Source organism: Zonotrichia leucophrys, chromosome 28 (genome assembly GCF_028769735.1).
Source record: "Zonotrichia leucophrys gambelii isolate GWCS_2022_RI chromosome 28, RI_Zleu_2.0, whole genome shotgun sequence".
In the NCBI taxonomy this organism is placed as follows: domain Eukaryota; kingdom Metazoa; phylum Chordata; class Aves; order Passeriformes; family Passerellidae; genus Zonotrichia; species Zonotrichia leucophrys.
Window position 1 is genome coordinate 4029624 of NC_088197.1, and position 20826 is coordinate 4050449.

Below are 20826 nucleotides of genomic sequence, written 5' to 3' on the forward strand. Positions count from 1 at the left end.
GGGTTTAATAATTGGGTTTAATAATTGGCTTTAATTTTTTGGGTTTAATAATTGGGTTTCATTTTTTGGGTTTAATAATTGGGTTTAATAATTGGGTTTAATAATTGGGTTTAATTTTTTGGGTTTAATTTTTTGGGTTTAATAATTGGGTTTAATAATTGGTTTAAATTTTTGGGTTTAATAATTTGGGTTTAATAATTTGGGTTTAATAATTGGGTTTAATAATTGTGTTTAATTTTTTGGTTTAATTTTTTGGGTTTAATAATTTGGTTTAATTTTTTGTGTTTAATAATTGGGTTTAATAATTGGGTTTAATAATTGGGTTTAATTTTTTGGGTTTAATAATTGGTTTAATTTTTTGGGTTTAATAATTGGGTTTAATAATTGGGTTTCATTTTTGGGTTTCATTTTTTGGGTTTAATAATTAGGTTTAATTTCATCAAACTTTTCCATCTAAAACCCTCAGGAGCTCTTTATTTCATTTATTTTTAATTAGAATTTTTGGTATTTTTTAAGAATATTTTTATTTTAATATTTCAAAATATTTATAATATTTTTAATTCTTTTTTGAAAGAATTTTTGGTAAAGCTGAGAGCAATTCTGGATCCAGGTGGGTGAGCTGCATTTCCATGGATCCACAGGATTTCCTTGGAAAATTTGGAATTTTTCCAGGGAAAAATTTGGAATCAATTTTTTCTGGCTGAAATTTGGGATAATTTTTCCTGTAATCCATGAGTTCTGTGGGAATTCTGCAGCTTTCAGGCAGATTTAATGGGATTTCCTGGGATTTCCTGGGATTTATTGGGATTTCCTGGGATTTCCTGGGATTTATTGGGATTTCCTGGGATTTCCTGGGATTTCCTGGGATTTATTGGGATTTATTGGGATTTTCTGGGATTTATTGGGATTTATTGGGATTTCCTGGGATTTACTGGGATTTCCTGGGATTTATTGGGATTTATTGGGATTTCCTGGGATTTCCTGGGATTTCCTGGGATTTCCTGGGATTTCCTGGGATTTCCTGGGATTTCCTGGGATTTCCTGGGATTTCCTGGGATTTCCTGGGATTTATTGGGATTTATTGGGATTTCCTGGGATTTATTGGGATTTCCTGGGATTTCCTGGGATTTCCTGGGATTTCCTGGGATTTATTGGGATTTATTGGGATTTATTGGGATTTCCTGGGATTTCCTGGGATTTTTGGGAATTTTTGTGGTGTTGTTGGGTGCTGGGAATGGAATTTTGGGAATTTATTCTGATGGTGTTTGGCACAGTGGCTGAGCTGGGAATGGAATTTCAGGAATTTTTCCTGGTGTTGTTGGGAATGGATTTTTGGGAATTTATCCTGGTGGTTGAGCTGGGAATGGATTTTTGGGAATTTCAGAGGGATGGAGGACAAGGAAAGGCTCCAGGGAATTTATCCTGATTTTTTTGGGTGCTGGGAATGGATTTTTGGGAATTTTTGTGTTATTGGGTGCAGTGGCTGAGCTGGGAGTTGATTTTTGGGAATTTATCCTGGTGATTGAGCTGGGAATGGAATTTTGGGAATTTACCTTGGTGTTATTTGGAATAGATTTTTGGGAATTTCTTCTGGTGTTGTTGGGAATGGAATTTTGGGAATTTATTCTGATGGTGTTTGGCACAGTGGCTGAGCTGGGAATGGAATTTTGGGAATTTTTGTGGTGTTGTTGGGTGCTGGAAATGGAATTTTGGGAATTTTTCCTGGTGTTATTGGGAGGATGCAGTGGCTGAACTGGGAATGGATTTTTTGGGAATTTCTCCTGGTGTTATTGGGAATGGATTTTTGGGAATTTTTGTGGTGGTATTGGGTGCTGGGAATGGATTTTTGGGAATTTTTATGGTTGAGCTGGGAATGGGTTTTTGGGAATTTCTCCTGGTGTTGGGAATGGAATTTTGGGAATTTATTCTGATGGTGTTTGGCACAGTGGCTGAGCTGGGAATGGAATTTTGGGAATTTTTGTGGTGTTGGGTGCTGGGAATGGATTTTTTTGGAATTCATCCTGGTGTTATTGGGAATGGATTTTTGGGAATTTTTGTGGTGGATTTTTGGGAATTTTTCCTGGTGTTATTGGGAATGGATTTTTGGGAATTTATCCTGATGGTGTTGGTGCAGTGATTGAGCTGGGAATGGAATTTTGGGAATTTTTCATGGTGTTATTGGGAGGATGCAGTGCCTGAACTGGGAATGGAATTTTTGGGAATTTTTGTGTTATTGGGTGCAGTGGCTGAGCTGGGAGTTGATTTTTGGGAATTTCAGAGGGATGGAGGACAAGGTGTGACTCCAAGGAATTTTTGTGGTGGTGTTGGGTGTTGGGAATGGATTTTTGGGAATTTATCCTGATGGTGTTTGGCACAGTGGCTGAGCTGAGAATGGAATTTTGGGAATTTTTATGGTTGAGCTGGGAATGGAATTTTGGGAATTTTTCTTGGTGTTGTTGGGTGGTGGGAATGGATTTTTTTGGAATTCATCCTGGTGTTGTTGGGAATGGATTTTTGGGAATTCTTCCTGATGGTGTTGGTGCAGTGATGGAGCTGGGAATGGAATTTTGGGAATTTTTATTGGGTGTTGTTGGGTGCTGGGAATGGATTTTTTGGAATTTCTCCTGGTGTTATTGGGAATGGATTTTTGGGAATTCTTGTGGTTTTGTGTGCAGTGATTGAGCTGGGTATGGAATTTTGGGAATTTTTCCTGGTGTTATTGGGAATGGATTTTTGGGAATTTATCCTGATGGTGTTTGGCAGAGTGGCTGAGCTGGGAATGGAATTTTGGGAATTCATCCTTGTGTTGTTGGGAGGATGCAGTGGCTGAACTGGGAATGGAATTTTGGGAATTTTTGTGGTGGTATTGGTGCTGGGAATGGATTTTTGGGAATTTCTCCCGGTGGCAGAAATGGGGACAATTCCCATTCCTGCATTCCCATTCCTGCCTCCATCCCCATTTCCCTGCCTGTGCTGAGGAATATCCTCAATTTCAATCGATTTTCCCCATCCCAACAGGAATTTTAATTCCATTTTAACCCTCCCAGCTCATTAATTCCCTTTGCTGCAGACACTTGGCAAAACTTTGAAAAATTCTGATTTTTTTTTTAATTTTTTATATTTTTTTCCCAATTTTTTTTTTGCTGTTAAGGTGTGAAAAACTCTTTTTTTCTGGAAATAAATTCCTCACCTTTGGAATAATAATGGAGGCTGAAAATAGCAGTTGTGTTGTCAGTCATGGGAACAGAAATCCAAATTCCACCTGCGGATGAGCATTCCCGAAATAGCAGAGGGATTGTCAGGAACCACAGGAGATGCATTGGGAGGGGAAAAAAAAGGAAAAAAAATAAAGAAATCAATCAAATCCACGGTTTGGGGAAAGCTGGGAGAGTCCTGAGATGGTTTGGGATGAAATTTGGGGGTTTGGAGGGATTGCAGGTGAAGATTTTGGATTTTTTGTGCCATTCCTGAGGCTTTCCAGGGGCAAATTTTCAATTTTTTTCTGCAATTCCTGAGGCATTCCCGGTGCAAATTTTCCATTTTTTTCTGCAATTCCTGAGGCATTTCTGGTACAAATTCTCCCTTTTTCCTGAGGCATTCCAGGTTACAAATTCTCCATTTTTCCTGCAATTCCTGAGGCATTCCAGGTGCAAATTTTCAATTTTTCCTGCAATTCCTGAGGCATTCCAGGTACAAATTCTCCATTTTTCCTGAGGCATTCCAGGTGCAAATTTTCAATTTTTCCTGTAATTCCTGAGGCATTCCAGGTAAAATTCTCCCCTGCAATTCCTGAGGCATTCCAGGTTACAAATTCTCCATTTTTCCTGAGGCATTCCAGGTGCAAATTTTCAATTTTTCCTGCAATTCCTGAGGCATTCCGGGTTACAAATTCTCCATTTTTCCTGAGGCATTCCAAGTGCAAATTTTCAGTTTTTCCCTGTAATTCCTGAGGCATTCCAGGTGCAAATTCTCCATTTTTCCTGCAATTCCTGAGGGATTTCAGGTACAAATCCTCCATAATTCCTGAGGCTTTCCAGGTGCAAATTTTCAATTTTTCCTGCCATTCCTGAGGCATTCCATGTGCAAATTCTCCATAATTCCTGAGGCATTCCAGGTAAAATTCTCCCTTGCAATTCCTGAGGCATTCCAGGTGCAAATTCTCCATATTTCCTGAGGCATTCCAGGTACAAATCCTGAATTTTTCCTGCAATTCCTGAGACATTCCAGGTGCAAATTCTCCATAATTCTTGAGGCATTCCAGGTGCAAATCCTGAATTTTTCCTACAATTCCTAAGGGATTTCTGGTACAAATTCTCCATTTTTTCCTGCAATTCCTGAGGCATTTCATGTGCAAATTCTCCATTTTTCCTGAGGCATTCCTGTTTACAGATTCTCCCTTTTTCCTGTAATTCCTGAGGCATTCCAGATAAAATTCTCCCCTGCAATTCCTGAGATATTCCAGGTACAAATCCTGAATTTTTCCTGCAATTCCTGAGGCATTGCAGGTACAAATTCTCCCTTGCAATTCCTGAGGCATTTCAGGTACAAATTCTCCCTTTTTCCTGCAATTCCTGAGGCATTCCAGGTTACAAATTCTCCCTTTTTCCTGTAATTCCTGAAGCATTCCAGGTGCAAATTCTCCATTTTTCCTGTAATTCCTGAGGCATTCCAGGTGCAAATCCTGAATTTTTCCTGCAATTCCTGAGGCTTTCCAGGTTACAAACTCTCAGTTTTTCCTGCAATTCCTAAGGGATTTCTGGTACAAATTCTCCCTTTTTCCTGTAATTCCTGAGGCTTTCCAGGTGCAAATCCTCCATAATTCCTGAGGCATTCCAGGTGCAAATCCTGAATTTTTCCTGCAATTCCTGAGGCATTTCAGGTTACAAATTCTCCATTTTTCCTGAGGCATTCCAGATGCAAATTCTGAATTTTTCCTGCAATTCCTGAGGCATTCCAGGTGCAAATTCTCCATTTTTCCTGCAATTCCTGAGGCATTCCAGGTTACAAATCCTCCAGCAATTCCTGAGGCATTCCAGGTGCAAATCCTCCATAATTCCTGAGGCATTCCAGGTTACAAATTCTCCCTTTTATGGGTTTTCCCACTTTCTAAACAAATTTATGGGTTTTCCCAGTTTCCAAATAAATGGATGGGTGAGTTTTCCCAATTCCTAAAAAAATGGATGGGTGAATTTTCCCAGTTTCCAAGCAAATGGATGAGTTTTTGCAGCTTCCAAATAAATGGATGGGTTTTCCCAATTCCTAAACAAATTTATGGGTTTTCCCAGCTCCCAAATAAACTGATGGGTTTTTCCAATTCCTAGACAAACGGATGGGTTTTCCCAATTTTTAAACATATTTATGAGTTTTCTCAATTTCCAAACAAATCAATAGGTTTCCCAATTCCTAAACAAATTTATGGGTTTTTCCAGCTCCCAAACAAATTGATGAGTTTTCCCAATTCCTAAACAAATGGATGGGTTTTCCCAGTTTCCAAACAAATTTATGAGTTTTCCCAATTCCCAAACAAATGGATGGGTTTCCCAATTTCTGAACAAACGGAAGGGGAGGAGCTGGGGGGTGTGAGGGATCTCTGGGGTCTCTGGGGTCTCTGCCCTGTCCATGGGATTGAGGCTCCTTCCCTGAATTCCCTCCTTTTCCTTTGCTTCTGCTCTGCTGGATCCCAAATCTGCTTTTTTTTCCCTTTTTCCCCCCCTTTTTGCAGATGTCATTCTCTGCCAGCTGACAAAGGAACAGAACGCAGCAATTTTCCCTACCCTCAATAGTGGCTGTGTATTTGCAGCTCCCCTGGAATGGAATTAATTTGGTGTGTGGGATTTTGAATTGGCTGCTCGTGGGGAGGAGCAGGGGATGAAAAGCTGCAGCTCTGCCCTGGAGCTCTGTCTCTCTCCTGGTCTCTCACTGCCAGAGGGGCTCAGGGTTGTTCTTCCCGGGTTTCTGCTGTGGGAGCCTCAGGGATGTCATGGATGGATGGGGCTGCTGCCTTCCAAAGGGAGAAACCCCTCGGATGGGAGAGGGAATGGGAATGGGAATGGTTGGTGCAGGTGGTGGGGAGGGAGGGATGGATGGACATGGATGGGGATGGATGGGGATGGATGGATGGATGGATGGATGGGTGGACAGACACAGGGATGGACATGAATGGGGATGGATGGATGGATGGACGGACACGAATGGGGATGGATGGATGGATGATGGATGGGTGGACAGGTGATGGATGGATGGACAGACGGACACAGGGGTGGAGGGGTGATGGATGGACATATGGATGGATGGATAATGGAGGGATGGATGGATGGATGGATGGATGGATGGATGGATGGACGGACACAGGGATGGACATGAATGGGGATGGATGGACAGATGGACACAGGGATGAAGGGATGGATGGATGGATAAATGGAGAATGGATGGATGATGGATGGATGGATAATGGAGGGAGGGATGGATGGATGGACACAGGGATGGACATGAATGGGGATGGATGGATGGATGGATGGACGGACACAGGGATGAAGGGATGGATGGATGGATAAATGGAGAATGGATGGATGATGGATGGATGGATGGATGGACGGACACAGGGATGAAGGGATGGGTGGATAAATGGAGAATGGATGGATGGAGGGATGGATGGATGGATGGATGGATGGGGATGGATGGATGGACACAGATGGATGAGGGAATGATGGATGGATGGACGGACTGATGAAGGAAGGGAAGGATGGATGGAGGGATGATGGATGGATCCATGGACTGAGGGATGATGGATGGATGTGGATGGATGGATCCATGGATGGATGAATGGATGGATGGATGATGGATGGGTGGACAGGTGATGGATGGATGGACAGACGGACACAGGGATGGATGAGTGGAGGGGTGATGGATGGACGGATGGACAGATGGATGGATGGATAATGGAGGGATGGATGGATGGACGGACACAGGGATGAAGGGATGGACAGATGGATGGATGGATGGATAAATGGAGAATGGATGGATGGATGGATGGACGGACACAGGGATGGACATGAATGGGGATGGATGGATGGATGGATGGACACAGGGATGAAGGGATGGATGATGGATGGATGGATGGATGGATGGATAAATGGAGAATGGATGGATGGATGGATGGACGGACACACACGGGGATGGATGGATGGATGATGGATGGATGGATGGATGGATGGATGGATGGATGGATGATGGATGGATGGATGGATGGATGGATGATGGATGGATGGATGGATGGATGGATGGATGGATGGATGGATGGATGGATGGATGGATGCACACAGATGGATGAGGGAATGATGGATGGATGGATGGACGGATGGAGGAAGGGAAGGATGGATGGAGGGATGAAGGGATGGATGGATGATGGATGGATGGATGGATGGATGGATGGGTGGACGGACACAGGGATGGACATGAATGGGGATGGATGGATGTGGATGGATGGATCCATGGATAGATTGATGGACGGACACAGGGATGGACATGAATGGGGATGGATGGATGATGGATGGATGGATGATGGATGGATGATGGATGGACGGACACAGGGATGAAGGGATGGGTGGATAAATGGAGAATGGATGGATGGACGGACGGACACACATGGGGATGGATGGATGGATGAGGAATGGATGATGGAGGGATGGATGAATGGATGGATACAGGGATGGATGGATGGATGGAGGAAGGGAAGGATGAATGAAGGGATGATGGATGGAGGGATGTGGATGGATGGATCCATGGATAGATGGATGGACGGACACAGGGATGAAGGGATGGATGGATGGATGGAGAATGGATGGATGGATGGATGGATGGACACACACGGGGATGGATGGATGGATGGATGGATGGATACAGGGATGGATGGATGGACGGACACAGATGGATGAGGGAATGATGGATGGACGGACTGATGAAGGAAGGGAAGGATGGATGGAGGGATGATGGATGGATCCATGGACTGAGGGATGATGGATGGATGATGGATGGATGGACGGTTGGATGATGGATGGATATGGATGGTTGGATGTGGATGGATGGATCCATGGATGGATGGATGGACACAGGGATGATGGATGGATGGATGGATGAATGGATGGATGGATGGATGGACGGACACAGGGGTGGATGAGTGGAGGGATGATGGATGGACGGATGGACAGATGGATGGATGGATAATGGAGGGAGGGATGGATGGATGAACGGACAGAGACAGGGATGGATGATAGATGGGTGGAGGGAAGGAGGGAGGGATGGATGGATATGGACAGATGGATGGGTGGATGGACGGACGGACGCAGGGATGGATGGACAATGGATGGGTGGAGAGATTGAATAATGGATGGATGGACACAGGGATGGATGGATGGATGATGGACAGACGGATGGATGGATGGATCCATGGATGGATGATGGATGGATGGACACAGGAATGGAGAGATGAATGGACACAGGGAGGGATGGATGGATGATGGATCAATGGACGGACGGACGGATGGATGGAGATGGATGGAGATGGATGGATGGATGGATGGATGGATGGATGGATGGATGGATGGATGGATGTGGATGGATGGATGGATGGATGGATGGATGGATGGATGGATGGACACAGGGATGGATGGACGGATGGATGGGCGATGGATGGATGGATCCATGGATGGACGGACACAAGGATGGATGGATTGATGATGGATGCAGGATGGATGGACGGATGCATCCATGGATGGACACAGGAATGGAGAGATGAATGGACACAGGGAGGGATGGATGGACGATGGATCAATGGACGGACGGATGGACAGATAGTGGATGGATGGACGGACGGATGGACGGACAGACGGACGGCATCCCTCATTCCAATGGTGCCACCTTCAGACTCAGAGCTGGCATTGCACACTGCCAGCCTGCGAGCTGCCAGGTTTCCCCCCTACCAAAAATTTCTCTTTTGCAATCACTGTGTTCAAAGCCAGGTCTAAATTGGCAGAAATTTGGATTTTTATCCCCCATTCCATGGATGAGCATGGAAAAAGCCTCAGGTGCCACCTTCATCATCCTCACTAAACCTTTCCTGGGAGGGCTTTTAGGATTTCATCCCCCCTCCAAAAAAATCTTAAAGGCAGGTTCTGAACAGAGTGAAATGTAAATAAAGGGGACACTCCTCGTGTGGCTTGGGTGGATTTAAATCAACTTGGAGTGGGCAGAAAATGGGGAAAACACAGGGAAAAAATAGGCTGGAAATGGGGATAAAGGTGTGAGGTGCTTGAAATAGTTCAGGAATGGGATTCCAGCAGGGAAAAAAGAGGGAAAAAATGGGATGATGGAAATGGGGATAAAGGTGTGAGGTGTTTGAAATAGTTCAGGAATGGGATTCCAGCAAGGGAAAAAAAAGGGAAAAAATGGGATGATGGAAATGGGGATAAAGGTGTGAGGTGCTTTAAATAGTTCAGGAATGGGCTGGATTCCAGCAGGGAAAAAACAGGGAAAAATGGGATGATGGAGATGGGGATAAAGGTGTGAGGTGCTTGAAATAGTTCAGGAATGAGATTCCAGCAGGGAAAAATGGGATGATGGGAATGGGGATAAAGGTGTGAGGTGCTTTAAATAGTTCAGGAATGGGATTCCAGCAGGGAAAAAAACAGGGAAAAATGGGATGATGGAAATGGGGATAAAGGTGTGAGGTGCTTGAAATAGTTCAGGAATGGGATTCCAGCAGGGAAAAAAGAGGGAAAAAATGGGATGATGGAAATGGGGATAAAGGTGTGAGGTGCTTTAAATAGTTCAGGAATGGGATTCCAGCAGGGAAAAATGGGATGATGGAAATGGGGATAAAGGTGTGAGGTGCTTCAGCTGCTGTTGAGAGGAGCTGGAATTCCCTGCAGGATCCTTTCAATTGCTGAAAATTCTCTTTTTTTTTTTTTTAATTTTAGGAGATTTGTCCTTTCCCCCTGCAGGAAGTGCCAGAGGAGGTGGGGACACCTGCCCAGGTAGGTGCCAGCAGCACCCACAGACACCCAAACACCTCCAGAAAGTTCTTTTTTTAGGAGATTTCAGTGAGGTTTTTGTCCTCAGTCCTGGCTCCAGGCTGGATTTGGAGTCTCCAATTGGAGTTTCCATATTCTCCATCTTTAAAAATTCTAAATTTTAATAAAAATATCTGAGTTTTGATAAGAAGATCTAAAGGTTTATCAAGGGCATGAATCACTGACCTGCCTCAGGAGCAGCTCCAGAGGTTCCTCCAAGGAATTCCCAGCCAGGCCAGAGCTGTTTCTTGGGCAAAAATCAATTTTTTAGGAGATTCCAGGAGGTTTTTGCCTTCACTCCCGGCTCCAGGCTGGATTTGGAGTCTCCAGTTGGAGTTTCAATATTCTCCATCTTTAAAAATTCTAAATTTAAAAAATAACAGAGTTTGGATAAGAAGATCCAAAGGTCCTGAGTCACTGACCTGCCTCAGGAGCAGCTCCAGAGGTTGCTCCAAGGAATTCCCAGCTAAAATTGGGCAGAAATCTTTTTTTTTAGGAAATTTCTGTGAGGTTTTTGTCCTCACTCCCGGCTTCAGGCTGGATTTGGAGTCTCCAATTGGAGTTTCAATATTCTCCATCTTTAAAAATTCTAAGTTTTAAAAAATATCAGAGTTTTGATAAGAACATCCAAAGGTCCTGAATCACTGACCTGCCTCAGGAGCAGCTCCAGAGGTTCCTCCAAGGAATTCCCAGCCAGGCCAGAGCTGTTTCTTGGGCAAAAATCAGTTTTTTAGGAGATTCCAGTGGGTTTTTGTCGTCAATCCTGGCTTTAGGCTGCATTTGGAGTCTCCAATTGGAGTTTCAATATTCTCCATTTTTAAAAATTCTAAATTTTAAAAAATAACAGAGTTTTGATAAGAAGATCCAAAGGTCCTGAGTCACTGACCTGCCTCAGGAGCAGCTCCAGAGGTTCCTCCAAGGAATTCCCAGCTAAAATTGGGCAGAAATCAATTTTTTAGGAGATTCCAGTGGGTTTTTGTCCTCAATCCTGGCTTCAGGCTGCATTTGGAGTCTCCAATTGGAGTTTCAATATTCTCCATCTTTAAAAATTCTAAATTTTATAAAAATATCAGAGTTTTGATAAGAAGATCCAAAGGTCATGAGTCACTGACCTGCCTCAGGAGCAGCTCCAGAGTTGTTCCTCCAAGGAATTCCCAGCTAAAATTGGGCAGAAATCAATTTTTTAGGCGATTCCAGGAGGTTTTTGCCCTCACTCCCGGCTCCAGGCTGGATTTGGAGTCTCCAATTGGAGTTTCAATATTCTCCATCTTTAAAAAATCCTAATTTTATAAAAAGATCAGTGTTTGGATAAGAAGATCCAAAGGTCCTGAATCACTGACCTGCCTCAGGAGCAGCTCCAGAGGTTCCTCCAAGGAATTCCCAGCTAAAATTGGGCAGAAATCAATTTTTTAGGAGATTCCAGTGGGTTTTTGTCCTCACTCCTGGCTTTAGGCTGCATTTGGAGTCTCCAATTGGAGTTTCGATATTCTCCATCTTTAAAAATTCTAAATTTTATAAAAATATCAGAGTTTTGATAAGAAGATCCAAAGGTCATGAATCACTGACCTGCCTCAGGAGCAGCTCCAGAGGTTCCTCCAAGGAATTCCCAACCAGAATTGGGCAGAAATCAATTTTTTAGGAGATTCCAGGAGGTTTTTGTCCTCACTTCTGGCTCCAGGCTGGATTTGGAGTCTCCAGTTGGAGTTTCAATATTCTCTATCTTTAAAAAATTCCTAATTTTATAAAAAGATCAGTGTTTGGATAAGAAGATCCAAAGGTCCTGAGTCACTGACCTGCCTCAGGAGCAGCTCCAGAGGTTCCTCCAAGGAATTCCCAGCTAAAATTGGGCAGAAATCTTTTTTTTTAGGAAATTTCAGTGAGGTTTTTGTCCTCACTTCTGGCTTTAGGCTGCATTTGGAGTCTCCAATTGGAGTTTCAATATTCTCTATCTTTAAAAAATTCCTAATTTTATAAAAAGATCAGTGTTTTGATAAGAACATCCAAAGGTCGTGAATCACTGACCTGCCTCAGGAGCAGCTCCAGAGGTTCCTCCAAGGAATTCCCAGCTAAAATTGGGCAGAAATCATTTTTTCAGGAGATTCCAGGAGGTTTTTGTCCTCAATCCTGGCTTCAGGCTGGATTTGGAGTCTCCAATTGGAGTTTCCATATTCTCCATCTTTAAAAATTCTAAATTTTAATAAAAATATCTGAGTTTTGATAAGAAGATCCAAAGGTCCTGAGTCACTGACCTGCCTCAGGAGCAGCTCCAGAGTTGTTCCCCTGTTCCTCAAGGAATTCCCAGCCAGGCCAGAGCTGTTTCTTGAGCAAAAACCAATTTTTTAGGAAATTCCAGTGGGTTTTGCCCTCACTCCCGGCTCCAGGCTGGATTAGGAGTCTCCAATTGGAGTTTCAATATTCTCCATCTTTAAAAATTCTAAATTTTATAAAAATATCAGAGTTTTGATAAGAAGATCCAAAGGTCATGAATCACTGACCTGCCTCAGGAGCAGCTCCAGAGGTTCCTCCAAGGAATTCCCAGCTAAAATTGGGCAGAAATCAATTTTTTAGGAGATTCCAGTGGGTTTTTGTCCTCAATCCTGGCTTCAGGCTGGATTTGGAGTCTCCAGTTGGAGTTTCAACATTCTCCATTTTTAAAAATTCTTAATTTTAAAAAAATATTTGAGTTTTGATAAGAAGATCTAAAGGTTTATCAAGGGCATGAATCACTGACCTGCCTCAGGAGCAGCTCCAGAGGTTCCTCCAAGGAATTCCCAGCTAAAATTGGGCAGAAATCTTTTTTTTTAGGAAATTTCAGTGAGGTTTTTGTCCTCACTTCTGGCTTTAGGCTGCATTTGGAGTCTCCAATTGGAGTTTCCATATTCTCAATTTTAAAAATTCTTAATTCTAAAAAATATTAGAGTTTTGGTAAGAACATCCAAAGGTCCTGAGTCACTGACCTGCCTCAGGAGCAGCTCCAGAGTTGTTCCCCTGTTCCTCAAGGAATTCCCAGCCAGGCCAGAGCTGTTTCTTGAGCAAAAATCAATTTTTTAGGAGATTCCAGGAGGTTTTTGCCCTCACTCCCGGCTCCAGGCTGCATTCGGAGTCTCCAACAGAGGGCGCTGTGTCGCTGCCAGCCCCGAGCTCCTCATCCCAGCGAGCCCACTAATTAACTGAGACGCTAATTAGCAGCTGCTCTGGGGGCTGGACATCCTCATGTGACCGCTGCTTCCTCTTGCCTCACTTTCCTAAAAAAAATAACCCAAAAATGTCTTTTTTTGCCCTGATTTGTGCACTTGGGGTGTCCTCGGTAGGGGATGGATGTGGGGTCCCCTGAGGCACAAATTTCATCCAAACCGGGAACAAAATGGAGAAAAAACAAAAAAGAGGAAAACTCGGCGAGGTTGTTCTTGTAATTTCTGGTGGGAAAATATTTGTGCAAATATTTGAACAGGGAAGGGAATGGAGAATTCCTGAGGGAACAGGGAAGGGAATGGAGAATTCCTGAGGGAAATGGGAAGGGAATGGAGAATTCCTGAGGGAAATGGGAAAGGAATGGAGAATTCCTGAGGGAAATGGAGAATTCCTGAGGGAAATGGGAAGGGAATGGAGAATTCCTGAGGGAAATGGAGAATTCCTGAGGGAGATGGGAAGGGAATGGAGAATCCTGAGGAAAATGGAGAATCCTGAGGGAGATGGAGAATTCCTGAGGGAAATGAGGAAGAGGAATAGGAGAATTCCTGAGGGAGAAGGGAAGGGAATGGAGAATCCTGAGGGAGATGGAGAATTCCTGAGGGAGATGGGAAAGGAATGGAGAATTCCTGAGGGAAATGGGAAGGGAATGGAGATTCCTGAGGGAGATGGAGAATTCCTGAGGGAAATGGGAAAGGAATGGAGAATTCCTGAGGGAAATGGGAAAGGAATGGAGAATTCCTGAGGGAAATGAATGGAGAATTCCTGGGAGAAATGGGAAGGAAATGGAGAAATCCTGAGGGAGATGGGAAGAGAATTGAGAATTCCTGAGGGAGAAGGAAGGGAATGGAGAATTCCTGAGGGAAATGGGAAGGGAATGGAGAATTCCTGAGGGAAATGGGAAGGGAATGGAGAATTCCTGAGGGAAATGGGAAGGGAATGGAGAATTCCTGAGGGAAATGGAGAATTCCTGAGGGAAATGGGAAGGGAATGGAGAATTCCTGAGGGAGATGGGAAGGGAATGGAGAATTCCTGAGGGAGATGGAGAATTCCTGAGGGAAAAGGGAATGGAGAATCCTGAGGGGAATGGAGAATTCCTGAGGGAAATGGGAAAGGGAATGGAGAATTCCTGAGGGAGATGGAGAATTCCTGAGGGAAATGAGCTTTTCATGCTCTGAGTTCCCCCCCCATTCCTGAAATGACACAAATCCCTTTTTTTTGGGATTTATATCCTGCAGAAACGGAGCTGCCCTGGCTCAGCAATCACTGATGGATCCCATTTCCCAGGGGTCATTAAGACATTTAATTTTGTCACTAATTGCCTGGACAAAATTGCTGATCCTGGAAGATTGAGGCCACTTGTGTAACACCAACCACATTGAAACAACCTCATTTAAACCCAAACCTTGCTTCCAAATCCTTCCTCTGGATATTTTTCCTCCTTTCCCTGTTTTTCTATGGTGAAATTTTCCCAGCTGGGGGAATATCCCCACCCTGGGGAATGTTTGGTTTTTTGTGGGGGTGTTTTTAGGGATTTTAAACAATTTAAATTTTTAATTTTTTAATTTAATTAACAATTAATTAACAATTTAATTTTTTTTTAATTTTTAAAATTTTTAAAATTTAAAATTTAAATTTTTTTACTTAATATTTTACTGGAGAAATCCCCAAATTGTTGGAGCAACCTATGGGATAACTCTGAGAACCCTGCAAAGCAAAATTCCTGCTGGTTTTGGGATGTTCCTGGTATAGATTTTAAAATTCCTCCAATTTTGGGATGTTCTTGGTGTGGGTTTTAAATTCCTGCTGGTTTTGGGATGTTCCTGGTATAGATTTTAAAATTCCCACTGTTTATGGGATGTTGCTGGTATGGATTTTAAAATTCCTGCAGTTTTTAGGATGTTCTTGGTGTGGATTTTGCTGTTTTTGGGATGTTCTTTTTGTGTATTTTAAAATTCCTGCAGTTTTTGGGATATTGTTGGTGTGGATTTTAAAATTCCTCCAATTTTTGAGATGTTCTTGGTGTGGATTTTGCCATTTTTGGGATGTTCTTAGTGTGGATTTTAAAATTTTTGAGATGTTTTTTTGGTGTGGATTTTAAAATTCCTGCAGTTTTTGGGATATTGTTGGTGTGGATTTTAAAATTCCTCCCATTTTTAGGAATTTTAAATTCCTAATTTGGTGTGAATTTTAAATCCCTCCAATCTTTGGGATGTTCTTGGTGTGGATTTTAAAATTCCTGCATTTTTAGGATGTTCTTGGTGTAGATTTTAAAATTCCTGCTGTTTTTGGAATGGTCTTGGTGTGGATTTTAAATTCCTCCCATTTTTTGAGATGTTCTTGGTGTGGGTTTTAAAATTCCTGCAATTTTGGGATGTTCTTGGTGTGGATTTTAAATTTCCTGTTGTTTTTGGGATGTTGTCAGCGATAGAACAGATCCCCTTTAGATCCTGGCAGAGTCTTTGGACCGAAATAATTCAATAATTCCATTAAACCTCAGGAGCAGGGAATTGTCCCTGGTTTGATCTGCTTGGAACAGCTGCAGGCATTAAAACAGGAGGATTTAAACACAAATTTCATTTTTTTTTTGTTGCTGTTTTGCCCTGTAAAAGGAAGAAAAGACGATTTTTATTTTTATTTTTATTTTTATTTTTATTTTTATTTTTATTTTTATTTTTATTTTTATTTTTTTTGGACGAAAGGAAGCTGGAAACTCAAAGCCATCCCTGGAGCACCCCGAGCAGGAGGAGCTGCTGCTCCAGCACAGTTTGTTCCATTAATATGGGGACATTTTAAAAAAAAATCTCATTTTCCAAACAACTCCTGGAAATTGGCATCCCAGAAGCAAAAAAAAAACAAAAAACAAAACTCTTTTAAAAATAGAAATAGATAGGGAAATTTTTGGTATAGGCAAGGAAACCTGGATACAGGCAGGAAAACTTGGATAGAGGCAGGAAAACCAGGATACAGGGAAGGAAACCTGGATAGAGCCAGGGAAATTTTGGTACAGGCAGGAAAACCTGGATACAGGCAGGAAAATTTGGATAGAGGCAAGGAAACTGGAGCATTGGGAAGGGTGGAAATTGGTGGGATTTTTCCATCCCAAACCATTCCAGGATTCCCTGAGCCTCAGGGATTGCCCATTCCAAGGGATCCTGATGATCCAGGTGCTTTTTTCCATTCCCAAATCCAGCTAAAACCTCCCCAGAATCCAGGGATTCATGGGTGGTGCTGTGGAAAATCTCCCTGGAGCAATAGGAAATGTTCAATTCCAGAGGTTTGGAGCAACCTGGAGCAATGGGAAGGGTGGAAATTGGTGGGATTTTTCCATCCCAAACCATTCCAGGATTCCCTGAGCCTCAGGGATTGCCCATTCCAAGGGATCCTGATGATCCAGGTGCTTTTTTTCCATCCCTAAAACCTCCCCAGAATTCAGGGATTCGTGGGTGGTGCTGTGGAAAATCTCCCTGGAGCAATTGGAAATGTTCAATTCCAGAGGTTTGGAGCATTGGGAAGGGTGGAAATTGGTGGGATTTTTCCATCCCAAACCATTCCAGGATTCCCTGAGCCTCAGGGATTGCCCATTCCAAGGGATCCTGATGATCCAGGTGCTTTTTTTCCATCCCATTTCCATCCAGGATTCAGGTTTTCCTGTCTGTATCCAGGTTTTCATGGGTGGTGCTGTGGAAAATCTCCCTGGAATAATTGGAAATGTTCAATTCCAGAGGTTTGGAGCAATGGGAATGGCTGGAAATGCCAAATTCCAGAGGTTTGGAGCATTGGGAAAGGGTGGAAATTGGTGGGATTTTTCCATCCCAAACCATTCCAGGATTCCCTGAGCCTCAGGGATTTCCCATTCCAAGGGATCCTGATGATCCAGATGCTTTTTTCCATTCCCAAATCCAGCTAAAACCTCCCCAGAATCCAGGGATTTGTGGGTGGTGCTGTGGAAAATCTCCCTGGAGCAATGGGAAATGTCCAATTCCAGAGGTTTGGAGCATTGGGAAGGGTGGAAATTGGTGGGATTTGAGTTTTTTCCATCCCAAATTATTCCAGAATTCCCTGAGCCTCAGGGATTGCCCATTCCAAGGGATCCTGATGATCCAGGTGCTTTTTTCCATCCCTAAAACCTCCCCAGAATCCAGGGATTCATGGGTGGTTCTGTGGAAAATCTCCCTGGAGCAATAGGAAATGCCCAATTCCAGAGGTTTGGAGCATTGGGAAAGGTGGAAATTGTTGGGATTTGAGTTTTTTTCCATCCCAAATAATTCCAGGATTCCCTGAACCTCAGGGATTGCCCATTCCAAGGGTGCTTTTTTCCATCCTCCCATCCCAAATCCTAAAACCTCCCCAGAATCCAGGGATTCGTGGGTGGTGCTGTGGAAAATCTCCCTGGAGCAATAGGAAATGTTCAATTCCAGAGGTTTGGAGAAACCTGGAGCAATGGGAATGGCTGGAAATGCCCCAATTCCAGAGGTTTGGAGCATTGGGAAGGGTGGAAATTGGTGGGATTTGAGTTTTTTCCATCCCAAACCATTCCAGGATTCCCTGAGCCTCAGGGATTGCCCATTCCAAGGGATCCTGATGATCCAGGTGCTTTTTTCCATTCCCAAATCCTAAAACCTCCCCACAATCCAGGGATTCCTGGGTGGTTCTGTGGAAAATCTCCTTGGAGCAATAGGAAATGTCCAATTCCAGAGGTTTGGAGCATTGGGAAGGATGGAAATTGGTGGAATTTGAGTTTTTTCCATCCCAAACCATTCCAGAATTCCCTGAACCTCAGGGATTGCCCATTCCAAAGCCAATTCCAAATTCACCCAAATTCACCTTTATTTTTTTTTTCCTGCCCTCACCTTGTTATTTCCACACAGAGCTGATGTGAAATCTGTCCAAAATCCCCATTAAAAACCAAAACCAAAACAAATTTAAACTTGTTTTTTTTTGGCTGTTCCTCACCCCTGAACCCATTGCAGAGAAAAAGGAGGTAAAAAGAAACCCCAGCCCAGAAAAAAACCCAAAACAAAACTAAAATAAAATTTTATTTGTGTTCAAGCAGCGAGTGAGGAAAAAAATCTCTTTTTTCTCTGCTGAAATCTCTTTTTTCTATGCTGAAATCTCTTTTTTCTCTGCTGAAATCTCTTTTTTCTATGCTGAAATCTCTTTTTTTTCTGTGCTGAAATCTCTTTTTTTTCTATGGTGAAATGCTCTGTAACCATCCCTGCAATGATGAAAATGCTTCTTCTTTTTTCATATTCTCCCCCCCAAAAATGATGCAAAATCTTCTTATTTTTATTCTCTTCTAAAATGGGGGGAATTCCTCCTGTTTTTCATATTTCCCCCCAAAAAAAATGATTAAAATTATTTCATATTTTCCTCTGAAAGGGGGGAAATTCCTCTTATTTTTCATATTCCCCCAAAAAAATTATGCAAAATCCTCTTATTTTTATTCTCTTCTTAAATGGGGCAAACTCGTCCTTTTCTTCATATTCCCCCCCCAAAAAATGATTAAAATTATTTCATATTTTCCTCTGAAATTTTGGGGGAAATTCCTGTTAATTTTCATATTTCCCCCCAAAAAATGATGCAAAATCCTCTTATTTTTATTCTCCTCTGAAATGGGGCAAATTCCTTTTCTTCTTCATATTCTCCCCCCCAAAAAAATGATTAAAATTATTTCATATTTTCCTCTGAAATGGAGGAAATTCCTCTTATTTTTCATATTTCCCCCAAAAAAATTATGCAAAATCCTCTTATTTTTATTCTCTTCTTAAATGGGGCAAACTCGTCCTTTTCTTCATATTCTCCCCCCCAAAAATGATTAAAATTATTTCATATTTTCCTCTGAAATGGAGGAAATTCCTCTTATTTTTCATATTCCCAACCCAGAAAAATGATGCAAAATTCTCTTATTTTTATTCTTTTCTGAAATGGGGCAAACTCTTCATTTTCTTAATATTCCCCCCCAAAAAAATGATGTAAATTATTTCATATTTTCCTCTGAAATGGAGGAAATTCCTCTTATTTTTCATATTTCCCCCCAAAAAATGATGCAAAATTCTCTTATTTTTATTCTCCTCTGAAATGGGGCAAACTCCTCATTTTCTTAATATTCCACCCCAAAAAAATGATTAAAATTATTTCATATTTTCCTCTGAAATGGAGGAAATTCCTCCTTTTCTTCATATTCCCAATCCAGAAAAATTATGCAAAATTCTCTTTTTCATATTCTTTTCTGAAATGGAGGAAATTCCTCCTTTTCTTAATATTCCCCCCAAAAAAATGATATAAATTATTTCATATTTTCCTCTGAAATGGAGGAAATTCCTCTTATTTTTCATATTCCCCCCCCAAAAAAATGATTCAAAGTTCTCTTATTTTTATTCTTTTCTGAAATGGGGCAAACTCTTCATTTTCTTAATATTCTTCCCCAAAAATGGGGGAAATTCCTCTTATTTTTCATATTTCCCCCCCCAAAAATGATGCAAAATCCTCTTATTTTTATTCTCTTCTGAAATGGGGCAAACTCCTCCTTTTTTCATATTCCCAACCCAGAAAGATTATGCAAAATTCTCTTTTTCATATTCTTTTCTGAAATGGGGCAAACTCTTCATTTTCTTAATATTCCCCCCCAAAAAATTGATTAAAATTACTTCATATTTTCCTCTGAAATGGAGGAAATTCCTCTTATTTTTCATATTCCCACCCCAGAAAAATGATGCAAAATTCTCTTTTTCATATTCTTTTCTGAAATGGGGCAAACTCTTCCTTTTCTTCATATTCTTCCCCAAAAATGGGGAAAATTCCTCTTATTTTTCATATTTCCCCCCAAAAAATGATGTAAATTATTTAATATTTTCCTCTGAAATGGAGGAAATTCCTCTTATTTTTCATATTCCCCCCGAAAAATGATGCAAAATCCTCACTCAAGCTGTGATTTATAAAACCAAAGGAAAATTCCACTGTCATTATTCTGATTATTGATCACTAAAGATTTTCCAGTGAATAATCGGATATTGATCAAATCAGGGGATGTCCCTCACCAATGATAATTAATGTAAATAATTGGGGTAAATATCCCAAATTTTAATTCCATTAATGACCCTGCTCTGGGCTGATTTATCTGAATTCTCATTTTCTTTGGCAGGAGCAATCCAGGAATCCAGAAAAAAAAATCAAAAATCCAGAAAAAAATCAAAAATCTCCATCTGGAGAACGAGGCTGCTCTGCAGTAGGAAGGTGAGCAGATTTATCTCATTATTAATTAATTTCCCATTAATTAATTGGTTGATTTTATGTGGAAAACTGTCTGGATGAGGGGTTTGGATGTGAATTTGGGTTCTGTGCTGTAATTACCTCGTTAATTAGGGAAAATCTGAATTCCAGAGGGGAACTGGAGCTGGGTGGGAGTTTCCATGGGAAATTCTGGGAAGGGGTTGTTTGGGGTTATTTGGATTTTTTGGGGTTTTTGGGTTTTTTTGGGGTTATTTGGGGTTTTTTTGGGGTTTTTTTGGGGTATTTTTTTGGTTTTTTTGGGGTTATTTGGGCTTGTTTGATGCTTTTTTGGGGATTA

The 20826-nt window shown here is 41.9% G+C and overlaps 1 protein-coding gene across 3 annotated transcripts in view; it reads left to right on the forward strand.

Annotated features, from left to right (window-relative positions):
- GNG7 (G protein subunit gamma 7) overlaps positions 1-20826 on the forward strand; it is a 60788-nt gene that overhangs the window by 8522 nt on the left and 31440 nt on the right. For all 3 annotated transcript variants that reach the window (XM_064734159.1, XM_064734157.1, XM_064734156.1), the window contains exons 2-3: positions 9975-10031; positions 20401-20492. The gene's annotated coding sequence lies outside the window, so the exon portion shown is untranslated. The remainder of the gene's footprint in view (positions 1-9974; positions 10032-20400; positions 20493-20826) is intronic.